The sequence below is a fragment of the Anolis carolinensis genome, chromosome 2, assembly GCF_035594765.1.
Source record: "Anolis carolinensis isolate JA03-04 chromosome 2, rAnoCar3.1.pri, whole genome shotgun sequence".
In the NCBI taxonomy this organism is placed as follows: domain Eukaryota; kingdom Metazoa; phylum Chordata; class Lepidosauria; order Squamata; family Dactyloidae; genus Anolis; species Anolis carolinensis.
In genome coordinates this window covers 253,752,617-253,766,887 of record NC_085842.1, presented here as the reverse complement: position 1 = coordinate 253,766,887, position 14,271 = coordinate 253,752,617, and positions in this window count along the sequence as shown.

Genomic DNA, 14,271 nt, shown 5'->3' with positions numbered 1-14,271 from the left:
TCAACAGTTTCCATCATTTTTGCCCTGACAAAATGTTCTGCCTTATCATGCCTTTGTGTTACCCTGCTTTCCAATTGAATCGGTTAACCTAGGACCATTTTTATTTTTAATTGTTCTTCCTGATAAATAAGTATATCTGTCTTGACCCTTTGTTGTCCCTTGGAGGAAATATTGACAATGGGGACAGTAAAGTCAGTGAATAATTGGGAACTTGGTTTGGATGTTAATGCATTTGTTTATTTATCGATAGGTGGTAAATGCGGCATCAAATTGCTGCCTTTGTAAAGCTTCCCTGAGTCCCCTTTGGGGTGATTAGATTTTGAACTACAGTCCCCTGAATTCCAGAGCCTTCACAGCCCTTTTATCACTTGCTATCTGAACTTTTTAGAGTAGAGATGCTAAAGACTGAACGGAATACAGTAGAGTCTCACTTATCCAACATAAACTGGCTGGCAGAACGTTGGATAAGCGAAAATGTTGGATAATAAGGAGGGATTAAGGAAAAGCCTATTAAACGTCAAATTACGTTACGATTTTACAAATTAAGCACCAAAACATCATGTTTTACAAATCGACAGAAAAAGCAGTTCAATACACAGTAACGTTATGTAGTAATTACTGTTCATATGAATTTAGCACCCAACCATAGCAATGTATTGAAAACATTGACTACTAAAAAATTGACTAAAATAAAGATAGAATTGCATAAAATGAACATACAGTAACAACATTGTTGGAAGTTAAATCCGTAAAAAAATTTAGTCCTTGCTGCCTAGAGAAACAGCTGTGGATCCGAGCGGAGGCAGACTGCATTGGATAATCCACAACGTTGGATAAGTGAAGGTTGGATAAGTGAGACTCTACTGTACAAGCAAAACCATTTGCCCTGCTCTTGCTGAATTATTGTCCTTTCCAAGATAGCTTTGAGGAACTCATAGAATTATATGGATGCAAGTAGCTGATATGTGAAAAGTCCCATAATACACCGTTAAAACAATTTCATTTGACAAAAATTGTAGTTTATTTAGTTTGTCAATAAAAACAGGTTGCCTTATATAAGCTCTTTAGTGCTTATCACGGAACTTGGTCAAGTAAGGTTTTTTGTCAGAATCTGATCTACAAACACATGGATTTTCTCCAGTTCTGCCCTCTTTATTGTACTGTCTCTTTCGCTGAACTGACAAAAAGCACTGTTTATGTGCACTGAAAAACTGCACAACTAAAAACCGTAATGCACATCATGGCATCAAGATTAATTTTAGGGGTATGCTTCTTAAGTTTACAATGGAGGAATAGCCAAATAGTGCGGCAAATTATACACCTTTAGCGTATCTATAAAATATCCAAGACTGAATCATGCCAAAATGACTAAAATGAGGCTAGAGTACTTTTGTCAGATCACAAGATGAAATGATTCATTAAAAGAAATCAATAAGACTTGATATGATGGAAGTCAGCATGAAAACAAGGAGACCACAGAATAGATCTATGGAGAGATTCAATCAAGAAAGACACAGCTCTAAGTTTGCAAGACCATAGTAGGACTATTAACAACAGAGTGTCTTGGAGGACACAACAGTTATTGACAACAAGAACAATATAAAACAGCATATCTAAACAATATTCTTATAATATGGTACTGCTACCTTTTTGGAGAAAAAATGCATTAATATGGAGCCTAAAGTCTCAAAAGGAATTTGAATGGGAAGTAATGAGCAAACATGCTTAATCCAGTTATGAAATCCTTTATTACTGCATTGTTCACATCATCTTAAATTGATTTCCATAGTGAAGCCAAATCTATTTCATTGTAAGTGTCACAAGCTCACTGTAAGAGTCCTAGGAGGTGTAGTGGGAGTGCTCAGACCCCTCTAACCACCTCATCACATTGAGATGGGAAAGCATGAGATTCCTGTGTGTGTCTTCAAGTCACCTGTCTATTGATGGTGACCCCATATGTTTTATAGGGTTTTCTTAGGCAAGAAATATTCAAAGGTAAAGGTTTTCCCTTGACATTCAGTCTAATCAAGTCCAACTCTGGGATGGTGCTCATCTCCATTTCTAAACCAAAGAGCCAGCGTTGTCTGTAGATGCCTCCTAAGTCATGTGGCCGGCATGACTGCAGGGAGCGCTGTTACCTTCCTGCTTAAATGGTATCCATTTATCTAATCACATTTGCATGTTTTCGAAGTACTAGGTTGGCAGAAGCTGGGGCTAACAACGGGAGCTCACCCTGTCCCACGGATTCGAACTGCCAACCTTCCAGTCAGCAAGTTCTGCAGCTTAGCGGTTTAACCCACTGTGCCACCGCAGTCCCCAAAACTACTTAAAGGTAGTTTTGCCAATTCTTTCCTCTGAAAATACCATCGACAGAACAGATATTATTCTCATCCAAAGTGTAGAAGGGCCTAGTCTTTCATATCCTGAATTTTATATATGATATTCCTAAACTAGTACGTAGTTTGTCCTTATGGCCTATTTCATTATGAATGTCAAAGTAAAATTTGATTACCAGGCACAATCTTTTCTTTTATCTCAAGCAGTAAAATGTATTTGGTCCAAAAATGTTATTGAATTTGAGCCATTGTTTTGTTAGCATGTTTTATCCAGACTACTTAATGAATATGGAATCCAGCCATTTCCATTTCAGGTTCCCTTGCTATTCCACCAAACTGGATCAGATTTAGGGTCTATGAGGGCAATGATACATCATGAAATTATACAAAAAACTATACATGACTGACAAGTCACAATTCTTTTCCAAGATGTTAGTAAGGATAGAATGAAATCAAAGTGACTTGAGCTAGTCCAGATTCTTCCTTAATAGGTGACTATTGCAGCAAATATAGATGCCGTACATGAAGTACAGTATCTATTAATCTGATAAAGAGTTCTGCATACTGTTAAAAACAGCAAAAGAAGCACCAGTGACATGCATTTCCTTACATTATCAGTATTTGTTTGTATATATGGATTTTGGGGCTTCTGGAAAATAGCACCAACATGAGTTTTCCGGTTGCAGACAAAAGTTCTTAGGCAATGAAAGTTTTACTTCATATAATCCTGGAGTTTTTTCTAATTGCAGCATCTATCTTTCACATCAAAGACAATGAATTAACATCAAAGACTTTTTAACAATAGCTTCTAAGGCTTGATATCTCATTGTTTACAGTACAAAACTGCTGGTGAATATCCTTTGCATGCCTTGTCTCTTTTCATCACCAACCACACTGCAAGGTTCAGATGATGTTTATCATGGTCCCAAGTTGAATGAGTATATTCAGATTTAAAGGCAAAGGTTGTTCATGTCCTCTAGTTTTGATTGAATGTCATTCTGTGTTAGAAAATGTTCAGAAGAGATCAAAGTTGCCAGATAGTTTAATTTTCCTTCCTTGGAGGTAAGTGGTTCTTTGCAAACATTTTTTTTTTGTCCGGGGGACCCCAAACTTTAGAAGAATGCAACATTTAAATATGTTTTAGAGCATTCAATCCTTTTTTTCAGAGTAATTAGATTTGAGCCTTATTTGAAAGCAGTAAAAAGATACTTTTTAGTCAAAATTAATCACTCTAAGACATTTTAAAGGAAACATGAAGGAGACACTGTGGGAAGCATTCAATGAAATCCACTGAAGGATGTCCCCAGATGATCGAAAGATCTACAAGAAAATTATTACTATTACTTTTGATTAACCACAGGTTGAAACATCTTGAGCCTTTTTATTAACAAAACAGCCATATTTTCAGCATTTTGAAGTGTCTGGAGTTTGTTCTGTCTGAAAGTTTGAAGGATCATCTTCTAAATAACCTTCCTCTTTGGTTTAAGTATAGATGTCTGGGAAAGTCTTTTGATCTGCTCAGTATCTTTTGCAGTAAGCTTTGACAGAAATACTTCCTTGAACATTCTTAGCTTCCTCCACCTGGTGGAAGCCCTGATGTTAAGAAATGGCCTGTTTTATCCTATGATCTGCTCCATCCATCCTGGTTTATATTATGATCTGATTGAAACAATATCTCTCTGACACCACTTGTAAGAATCCTTGATCCCAGGACAAAAGTAATGGCAAAGCTTTCCAACTAGTTGTGAATGCATACTTGGAAGTGGTTAGGTATACATATATGAATGATTGAGACTACATTTGTGTCTACTCATGCATCATCCTTTGTTGAGTTGCCATCCTACTGGACCACAGCCAGAGTTTGTGGCCATGATGTTTCTGCCTTCATAAGCCACTAACTGGCCGTGGAGTGCATTCTAGCACTGGTTGTCTGTATGGATTGTTGAGCAAGTAGGTTTGAGCAATTACCACCTTCTTTTCTTTACTTACTTACTTAGACAACCCCCCGTAGCCTGAGGATGATGGCCTTCCAAGTGTAGTGTCTTGGTGATGGATTCATAGGTGGCTGTGGAGATCTATTCTTGACCTGCATATTTTTCCACTGTGAAGACATCTGCTTCCAAATGGAAGGCGGTACCGGTCAGGGTTAGCTTGACATGCCTTCCTCTTAGCACGTTTCTCCCTTAAACCTTCCATTTGTGCCTCTTCAAATTCTGCAGCACTGCTGGTCACAGTTGGCCTCTGGTTAGAACACTCAAGGCCGAGGGCTTCCCAGTTCCTGATGTCTATTCCACAGTTTTTAAGGTTGGCTTTAAGCCCATCTTTAAATCTCTTTTCCTGTCTACCAACATTACATTTCCCGTTCTTGATTTGGAAGTATAGTAACTGCTTTGGGGGACGGTGATCGGGCATTCAGACAACATGGCCATTCCAACAGCGTTGATGGCATAGGAGCATTGCTTCAATGCTGGTGATCTTTGCTTCTTCCAGCATGATGACATTTGTCCACCTGTCTTCCCAAGAGATTTGCAGGATTTTTCAGAGGCAACACTGGTGGAATATTTCCAGGAGCTGAGTGTAATGTCTGTACCACCTTCCACAATGACATTAAAGAGACATACATTGACCAGTGTATGTCACCAACAAGATTCCAGCTGTTTTTCCATATCCAAGAATTGCAGCCTTTCAGAAGAGTGATCAAAAAAGGCGGGTGGCAGCTTATTCTGTAGGCTGTTTTTCAGAATTCATGCAGTTTAGGAAGAGTACCATACACCTCTAAAGGAAGTGAGAAATAGCAATACTTTATCACCCCACACTTGGGAAGCGATGACTACTCCTAATACATGATCTTACATCTATTCAGAAATGTTGTCTTCAGTATAAGGCAGCAGGATTACTACCTTATGGGTTTTATGTATCTAATTTTATCTGTTCAGGTCAGTAACAGGATTATTGTTGCTGTGAACTCTAAATGATCCACCCATATATGTTGCGGATGTCATATTATTCATTTCAATAGTTTTTTTTAAAAAAAATCTCACTTTACAATAACTAACAAACCATGTCCCTTCAATTTAATGCTTTCCTGACCTTCAGGTTTCCCTATAAAATGCTATTAAAAACTTGTTTGTTGTTGTAAATTTCAACAGCAGACGAAGATACCATGAGGACATTTTTAAAAGGTTATAGAGGTGAAAAATTCAATGTAAATATTGTGATACATACCACTAGCATTTTACAGAAAGCAAAGCTGATTTTCAATTTTCATGATAACGTTTAAGTGGCTCCAATGGGGTATTTTGTTTCCACATATTGTTGTTATTCTTGGATAGCAGATATATACTTTTATTGCTCTAATTTTTTACCTTCAAGATTAGTATGACAAGCCATTGTGCGCTACAGCATTTTTAAAATGAGGGGGAAATGTATTATTTTAGAAAGTATGTTGTATAGCATTCCACAAAGAAAGCAAAACACATTAAGCTTAGATCTCAAATGGGCTATTCTAGGATTTGGACTCAGTTCTCTCTCTTAGAATATGCTGAGTAAGCCTTTTCAAAGAATTATTAGAAGAAATAGTCAAAGTACTGAGGAAAGTGGCAACATCTCCTTTGTTTGAACTATGTTGAATCTGTGTCCTGGAAACAATAGTGTTTTTACTTGAAGGACATCTGTATTGAGTCCAAGAGAAAAGAAACATTTGGCAAGTAACTTATAAATGTCATTTTGGAAACTGCTAGATTAATTCCACCTGATCAGGGGAGTGGGAATAAAAACACCTTAATAATGCAGAGAATGTACAAGAAATGTTTCTAAATGTGAAAAATGTAATATGAGTCTCCAAAATAAAATCAGCTTATCCAGGAATAAATGTGGAAGATGCTATTATCTTCTCTATTTGTGTTTTGCTACAGCACAGTTCAGCTCTGGAGAAAAACTGTGAATGCTAAGAATGCTCTGCATAGCACATCTATTTGAATATTGGCACATCAAATACACATTAAATTATATTTCCCTGCAAAAGAACAAATATATAAACTATAGGATATCATTATAAACTATAACTATCCCAAACAAAAAAATACTCCAATACCTGTGTAAAATCAGACTCAGAAAATCACCAGCTAATGTGAAACTAACATAATGTCTGTTCAGATTTGGATATCAATAATCACTGGGCACGTTTGCACTGATACTATACTGTGGCTTTAAGATGATTGCAGTAACCACAAAATGCATGCCATCAATGCACGTTGCAGCTAGGATTTAAGGCTATACAACACATTAAAGAAAGTCACAGGACTCCAAGATAATCCCTTTAATGCATTACAGCAGATCCCAATAAATCCCAGATCCAAGAGTGAAATCTGCTCTGCAGAATACGGAAAGCATTGTAAATGCCTGCCCTTGCTGAAGTACTTTGTATGGGAGCCGAGGGGGCTGCTAAAAATGCCCCAAGCTAATTGACCCCCTGAGAGCAGTAATTAAATTAACCTGTTACTGCCATTTTCCTTTTTTAAAAAACTTCCTATGCTACTAAGTGCTGATCTTGGAAATGGGGGGGAGGTGTTGCATGACTAGGCTGCGTAGGCACCTCTAAAAGAACCCTGGAACCTTAGAATATAAGCAAAATAGCTGTTTATTGAAGATTATAAGTAATCACAAGCAAATAAAGTTCAGAGTCAATAAAATGGGTTTAAATCCACAAGAACAATGTACTTGAAAATCTTAAAGCAAGAGTCTAAGAAAGTCACTCAAAAAACATAGTCCAAACCAGATATCGAACTCAGTCCCACGAAAGGCATCAAGAATAGTCCAACAAAGATTCAATTCCAAGGTATGAGACAAACTGTAACCACAGGAAAACAAGACAAGATTGCAGGAACAAACTCCCAGGTAATCCAAGGTAATAGAAATCCAAATAGCAAAGTTACTGGAACATTCAACTGGATTCAAAGGCAAAACAAGGCTGGAACTTGAAGCAAAATCCACAGCTACAAGAAAATTCAGGAATACAGAGCAAAGATCTTTCTCTCTTGAATTGCAATGTTGCCACCTTTGCTATGGCAGAGAAGAACCAGGCATTTAAGGAAAATCCAAGGTCTTTCTTTCATGAGAAAACTCTTTCTCTCATGAGAAAACTATTCATTAGAGTGCTTCAAAAGCAGTCGTTTACTTCTGCGCAAACATTCTCGTTCCCTCCTTTGATGAGTTATCACTCCCCTCCTGTCAAACTCATTGTCCTCCTCTAAACTAAAATGTCCATCTGGCACCTGGAGATTTGGCCTTCACTGCAGGGAGGAATGTGGTTCACAATACCTGCTTGCAACCATTCCATCTCTGGTCCCAGAATCCACTGGGACAAACTCTGTCTGCATGTCAGGCCCAAACTTTGGCTGCATGTCAGGCCCAAGCTGAGAATCCTCTGGAAAAACAGGTGCAGGGACAATTACTGGGTGAATGAGCCCCATCTCAGGCTCAGGCTGAGGTACAACAGAAGGGGAGAACCTGCAGAGCAGTTTGAGGCCAGATTCTGTAATTAATTTCACTAGCTTCAAACTAGTTCCAAACCTGTCAATCTAATCACCCATGCAAGAAAACTGGTTTCCCCCCCGCAAACCAGTTCCAAGTTGGATTTTAGTATCAGTGTAGATGGGGCCACTGAGGACCAAGTTCAATATGGTTTAGATTATTTTTATTGCATTCATGTCCTGACTCCCTCCCTCTCCTATGTAAGATTCTATACATGGCTCACTCCACCTTGCTGCTCCAACCTCACAACTATTCTATACAGTAGGTCAGAGTGAGAGAAAGTAACAGGCACAAGGCTGTCCATTCAGTTTTGTAGTTCATTCCAGACTAAATTGTAGAATTCCCAAAGCTAGACCAACACTATAACACAACAACTTTCACTCTTTGTCTCAAGTGAATCCTGATCCAAAATAATCCCCCATGTCATGCCCATATATTTATTCCCCGTTAGATGAAAGTAGCACCCATCATGTTAGTCTCTTAGCAAATGGTCAGTATGGGAAGGAGGCTACTGACTTATGATTTCATCACCCTGTCTTCTGGCTCCATCCTAGGATGTTTCCAGGATGGAGTCAGGACAGAACCCGTGAGAGCCCATCACACAATACAGGGCTACTTCTGGTGGGACTCCCTCCTGGTAGCATCTTAGGATGGAGCCCAAAGAACATGAGATTGCTTAGAATGGGACCAGCATGGGGGGGGGGGGGAGCCAGGCAGCAACACTTTCTGTCAGACCCCAGGCAGCAGGGCACCAAGAACCATACACGGAGGCCAATCTCTATCTAATATCTTTATTAAGGAAATATATAAAAGTAATAAAAACAAGTGAAGAATATAGTTTAGAAGCAGACCTTTCAAATGAGGTCAAATATAGTCCAAAAATGTATTGTCCAATAAATGATATTAGAGTTCAAAGTCTAAATCCAATACCGAAACACACACTATTGCCAAGCAATAGTGTGGGGAAATGCCAGAGTCTTAGGAGTCCAAGGTAGCTTGACAACAAGGCTGGAAATAATCTTGGTTCTTTAACAAGGTCCGTGACTAGGAACAAGGCAAACAGTGATTCTTGGAACGAGATCCGTGGTTAAAAGCAAGGCAAGGTAGTACTTGAATTCTTGATCCGGGAAGCAAGGAACTGGGGTTACGAAGTCCACACACGATCTTACTCCTGAAGCTGCTCTGTTGACTCCGCAAAGATTCTCCCGCGTCAGGCACCTATATTGGGGTCTCGTTTTCCCGCCAACAACCTCTTTCCCTAGAGAATGGGAAGCGAAACCCAACTTTGTCCAGATGCAAGACTCCTTAGAATTTCCCAAGGGAAGCGAGTCTAATCAGCCTGTTGTTTGGCAGCAATCCGTAAACTCCTGCGATTCTGTTCCCTCGCTCCTCTGTCAGCACAATAGGACTCTCTCCTAGGGAACGGAGGCAAGGAATGTCCAAGGTCTGTTTTACTGAATTCTTGGGTACAAACATCAACATCCGGCAGGTGAAAAGACTCCGGCTCTTGTTGAACCGGCGAAAACCCCATGTTTTCATCTTCATCTGCCTCGATGGCACTAGGAACAGGACTACAAGGCCCATGAGGCATCACACTTTCCCCCATATGATGGGGAAAGTGGTTATGCAGGCGATGCAGGGCAACCATTTCCCCCCACTACCCTACAGATTTATCACACTGCCTGGTGAATCCCATATTATGAGGTCCTAAGCTGCATGGCAAGTACAAAGGCTTAAGGGGATGCTATTACATTTTTTTAAAAAAATGTGTGCCATGATAAAGACACAAGTCATCATGCCATGTCGTCTACATTAGTTTTAAGCATAAAAGACAGGATGAAACACATGAACCAGAAAATGATATTCTTAAAATACTGATGTCTGTGACATATTTCAATAATCTTGAGCAGTGTCTTCATAGATGTAGTAGACACTAAGCTAGAAATTACAAAGAGTGACAGAAAAAAAAAATATTGGGAGAAGATAAGCAATCAAACAAGACCACCAACTAAATAACTCAAGATTGGTCAGAGACTTTTGAACAAAAGGTGTTATGGGGTCATGCAGTACTGGCTAGCGTTTCCAATTGAGTGGTGAATCCATTTCAGGGTTTGTTTAGTTTTACAGAAGCTGTCCAATGGAACGAACCTATTTGAGGACCTTGGACAGCTCATTTGAAGCCTAAATTAAAACACGATGTGATTCAGAATCCTACTAACGTAAGAGTCATGGGCTAGCCCTGCAACCACCAAGATGCCTTTTCTTCTGTTGACCTCCTGGCCTAGCTTCTCAACCAAGACCACAACTAAACTTTCAAAGCCAATAATGTACTTTGTTGGAAAGCTAAATTGAAAAGATTCCAGAAGCCTTTAAAGCACAGGATTGATACCCCTCCATCTTTACTTTTCTTGAAAGTACAATGCAGAAAGTCAACAAGGTACTGTAGTTAGAATGTTAGGCTGGGATCTGGCAAATCCATGGACAAGTTCCTACTGAGTCATGAAACACTCTCTCCTAGTGGAAACTACAAAGATTTTTGTGGGACTATAATGAGGAAGAGATAAGTTGTGTGCACTGCCTTGAGCTCATTGAAAGCACGTCAGGTTATAAATGCTACATATAAATAAATGGGACTCAAGATTAGGGTGGGTTTTTTTAAAGCAAGAGTCATTTGACCACAGACTAGGGCCAAGAAAAATTATTGCTTCTTCCAGCTGTTGTTTCCAGACTTTGATTCTAAGCCAGGATGAGATTGTATCCATCCTGTATCTAAGGACAGTGTGAATTAGATTTCAGAGAAAGACATGACTAAGCTACAAAGCATGACCTTTCGCTCTCACTAAATACTTAAAAACAAAGAGCACTCCACTTAAAGCCTCTATTATGCCAAGGTCCTTGAGGGATTGACTCCAAAAGATACTTTTATTTTGTAATATTTAAAGTAAGAGAGAGGCGTTGGATGTTATTATGAACAAACCTACTTACCAAACAGTCCATTGCGCCATCGCATAGTGATTTTGCTCTCTTTCACGTCTTTTTTTGGTAGCGTCAGTATGTGTGTGTTGTGCAGAAGAAAAAGTGGCTACCATTTGATATGTAATGTCCTGCATATGTTTAACACATTATGATCCAAATGCTTTGTCATTTAAATTTAATAGATCCGCCCGCACAAAGATCACAATGTGTTCTCAGTGTGAGAGGAAAATTTGATAGCTAAAAATAAATTAAAACATTGCTACCCCCAAAGGTTAATGCAACACAGTCAAAAAAATTTATGGATGTTAATAGCATAAAACAGGTGCTTATAATATTTGTGAACCAAAGTCCACACTAGAGAGACCACGCCTTGTTTCCACCTGCAGGTATATTCTTTTGTTACGTCTGTTTTCAAAATTATTTGTTTTGCTTATTTCTTATTCCTGCCTGGAATTTTTTCAAGGGGAAAATATTAGCAGCAAATTAACTATAATAATATTAAATTAAGGATTAAATAATACTGTATATTAAAAGTATATAATTTAAGATTAAAATAATAATAAACTATATAAAATGTATATAAAATACAATAAATATATGGTGTACATATGTTAACTGCAATTTATAATATAACATTTTGATTTCCCTCCACCTTTTCTTGTCTTTTATCCCTTGAATCCAATGCATAATGCCTTTCCCCTAGAACTGAACCAACAGCAACTAATCGTTTTTCCCTTTACAATACTTTTAAAAAGAAATTGCTATATCATTCAGATTATAATTCCTGCCTACCATTTTTGGTTCATCTTTCCATGCTTTCATGTTGCTGCTATTTGATTATTTTGATTGTTTTTGCAAGAAGATCAGAATATATCCAGTCACAGCCACATGCGGAGACAATGGTATGCTAGACCCTCAGTTTGAACTTAATGGGGATTAAGATGGTGGTGTCCATTTGTAGATTCAAAAAGGGCATGGAGTGATGCCTCTGAAAATAAAACCAGAGAATGGAAGGTGATAGCTATGTTGGTCTGTTGCAGACAAACATTTCTGTGGCATCTTAAAGATTAGCCAGTTCTACTTGAATTAAGATGCATTAGAGCTCTTTGTTGTATTTGAAGTTGCAGATGTCAATCCCTAATAGAGCATAACAGAAACTCATTGATTGAAAAGCTTTCATCATGCAATGTAGCAGGTAGCAATAAATAACCAAGTATTTTTGATGCCAGCTGCACATAGATAGGCAGTATAGTGTATCTTCACATATTGTCTACAGGTCCCCTACTGAATACACACAAGAAGTTTCTGATACATTTCATATACAGCTACACTGAATCACAGGCTGGAATTTTGCTGATGATCTACACAAGCATTATGCCTACCTAAGTAATTCTTGCAATTATCTCAAAGGCATGCACTTACCCTGTTTAGACGTTTTGGACAAAAAATTAACCCAAAAACCTGGGTCAGCTTATCTACAGGTCAATGTGAGTACTGTACCCTTGTTCTGAGATAGATGATGATGATAGATAGATAGAGATAGATAGATAGATAGATAGATAGATGATAGATAGATAGATAGATAGATAGATAGATAGATAGATAGATAGATAGATGAAGCATCTCCTTCCTGCTCCCCCCCCCCCCCCCCCGGTGAAAAGATCCTCAACTTATCTCCATAATTTTGCTCCTAAAATCTACCATCAAACTAATACCTGAGGCCAACTTATACATGAGTATGTTCAATACTTTTGTACTACTAGCAACCTCCCATATCTCATATCATTAATGGCCAAGGGAGGTCCGGGGGCAACCATGAACTATCTAACTGTGTTTATGCAACTGGGCACAAAAAGAAAATGGCATCTCCCTAGACCTGCCTCCTCCTGTAGCCTGCCTGGAATTTGAGATGCAATAGTTTCTTCTGACATTATTATAATAGTTTATAGCATCTCAGTACACATCTGCTTTCTGTATTATATAGACAACAGGAAATAGAATTATACCATATTTTTATTAATGGCTAGTGTCTACACCTTTAACAGTTTCATGCTGAGCATATATACCCAAAGAAGATTTTTATTCTCCCCAGGATATAATGCTGGTGGTAAATTCCCTCATTCACTATATATGCAAAAAAAATCACTCCTGTCTCTAAAAGCATGCCAACTTTATATGGAAGATTGGTTTCCATTGGTTTGACTTTGTAAATTCTTTTGCTTAAATCCAACTGCTCATCCCATGGCTGTCCCATTAAATTGATGATATTTCTATAAACATTGAATTACTATTTAGCAATTAATTTGGTGGTTCATTTAGGTCCTTTTTTCTTACCATGGAATCCTCAGCCTTGCAACACATTTCAAGTATTGAGAAAATGTTATGGATGCTTCAACAAAATGCTTTCCAATGAGGCTGTGGCCACTGGCCAGTAGATAGCAGGGACAAGTGATCAGTCAAAATATACTTTTATTAATGGTACATCTCACAGTTCTGTAAATTGCTCTTATCTTAATGTTCTGTTTCTTTTCTGCTTCCCAGAGGCCTTTGGTTGGACACTACTACAAACATAGTGCTGGAAAATTAGTTGTGGACGAGTGAGTTCTCCAAGAATACAAACAGAATATAAACCCTAAGATGAATTTGAACCACAAATAACATGTTATATTTCACACTACCTGTGCAAGGTCCCTACTGGTAATGGTGATGTGGACAACAGCAAACAATTTCCTGTGGAGATGCCATGCTGAGCAAAGACCTTTACAAGTTCACTGGCACAATTGTGTCCATGGATGCTGCACTGGAGAATGCTGTCTTTGGGATGTTTCAGGGGCGTTTAGGCACTGATTATCTTCAGTACTAACTGGTATGTTTGCCTAGGGCTGTTTACATCCACATGTGGTCTGTCTCTGATAATCCTTCCTTCAGTCTTTGGTTTGTGGTTGCTCATTCCTCTTCAGGAAGACACAAAAGACAGTAGAGTGCTATGTTACCTATTGTGAATCTCATCTCACTGGTAATCATTGTCTCTAAATATGGCCTCAGTAAATATATCTTTTTCCAACTATGTCTTGTTTCTTCTCCATGGTATATGAAGATCACTACAGAGCTTAAGGTCAAACACTAGTCTTCAAACCCACCAAGCATACACAAGAACCATGAGTTTTTGCAAGCGCCTCAATCAAATATTGAGACACTGGCACACCCATTTCCATTTACCACAGGTTTTTGTTCTTTTGAGTTTTGTTAGCTTTTTGAAGACTTGACATGATTTGTTCTGATCCAAGGTGAGATAAAGAAACTGCAAAGGGAGGTGTTAACACAACAGGATGGATAGACAGTGATTAGATGTGGCAGAGCTTTAACTTGCTCCCCCATTGAGCTATCTCACTACATTATTCTTAAGAATTCTTCTGCTTAATAATAC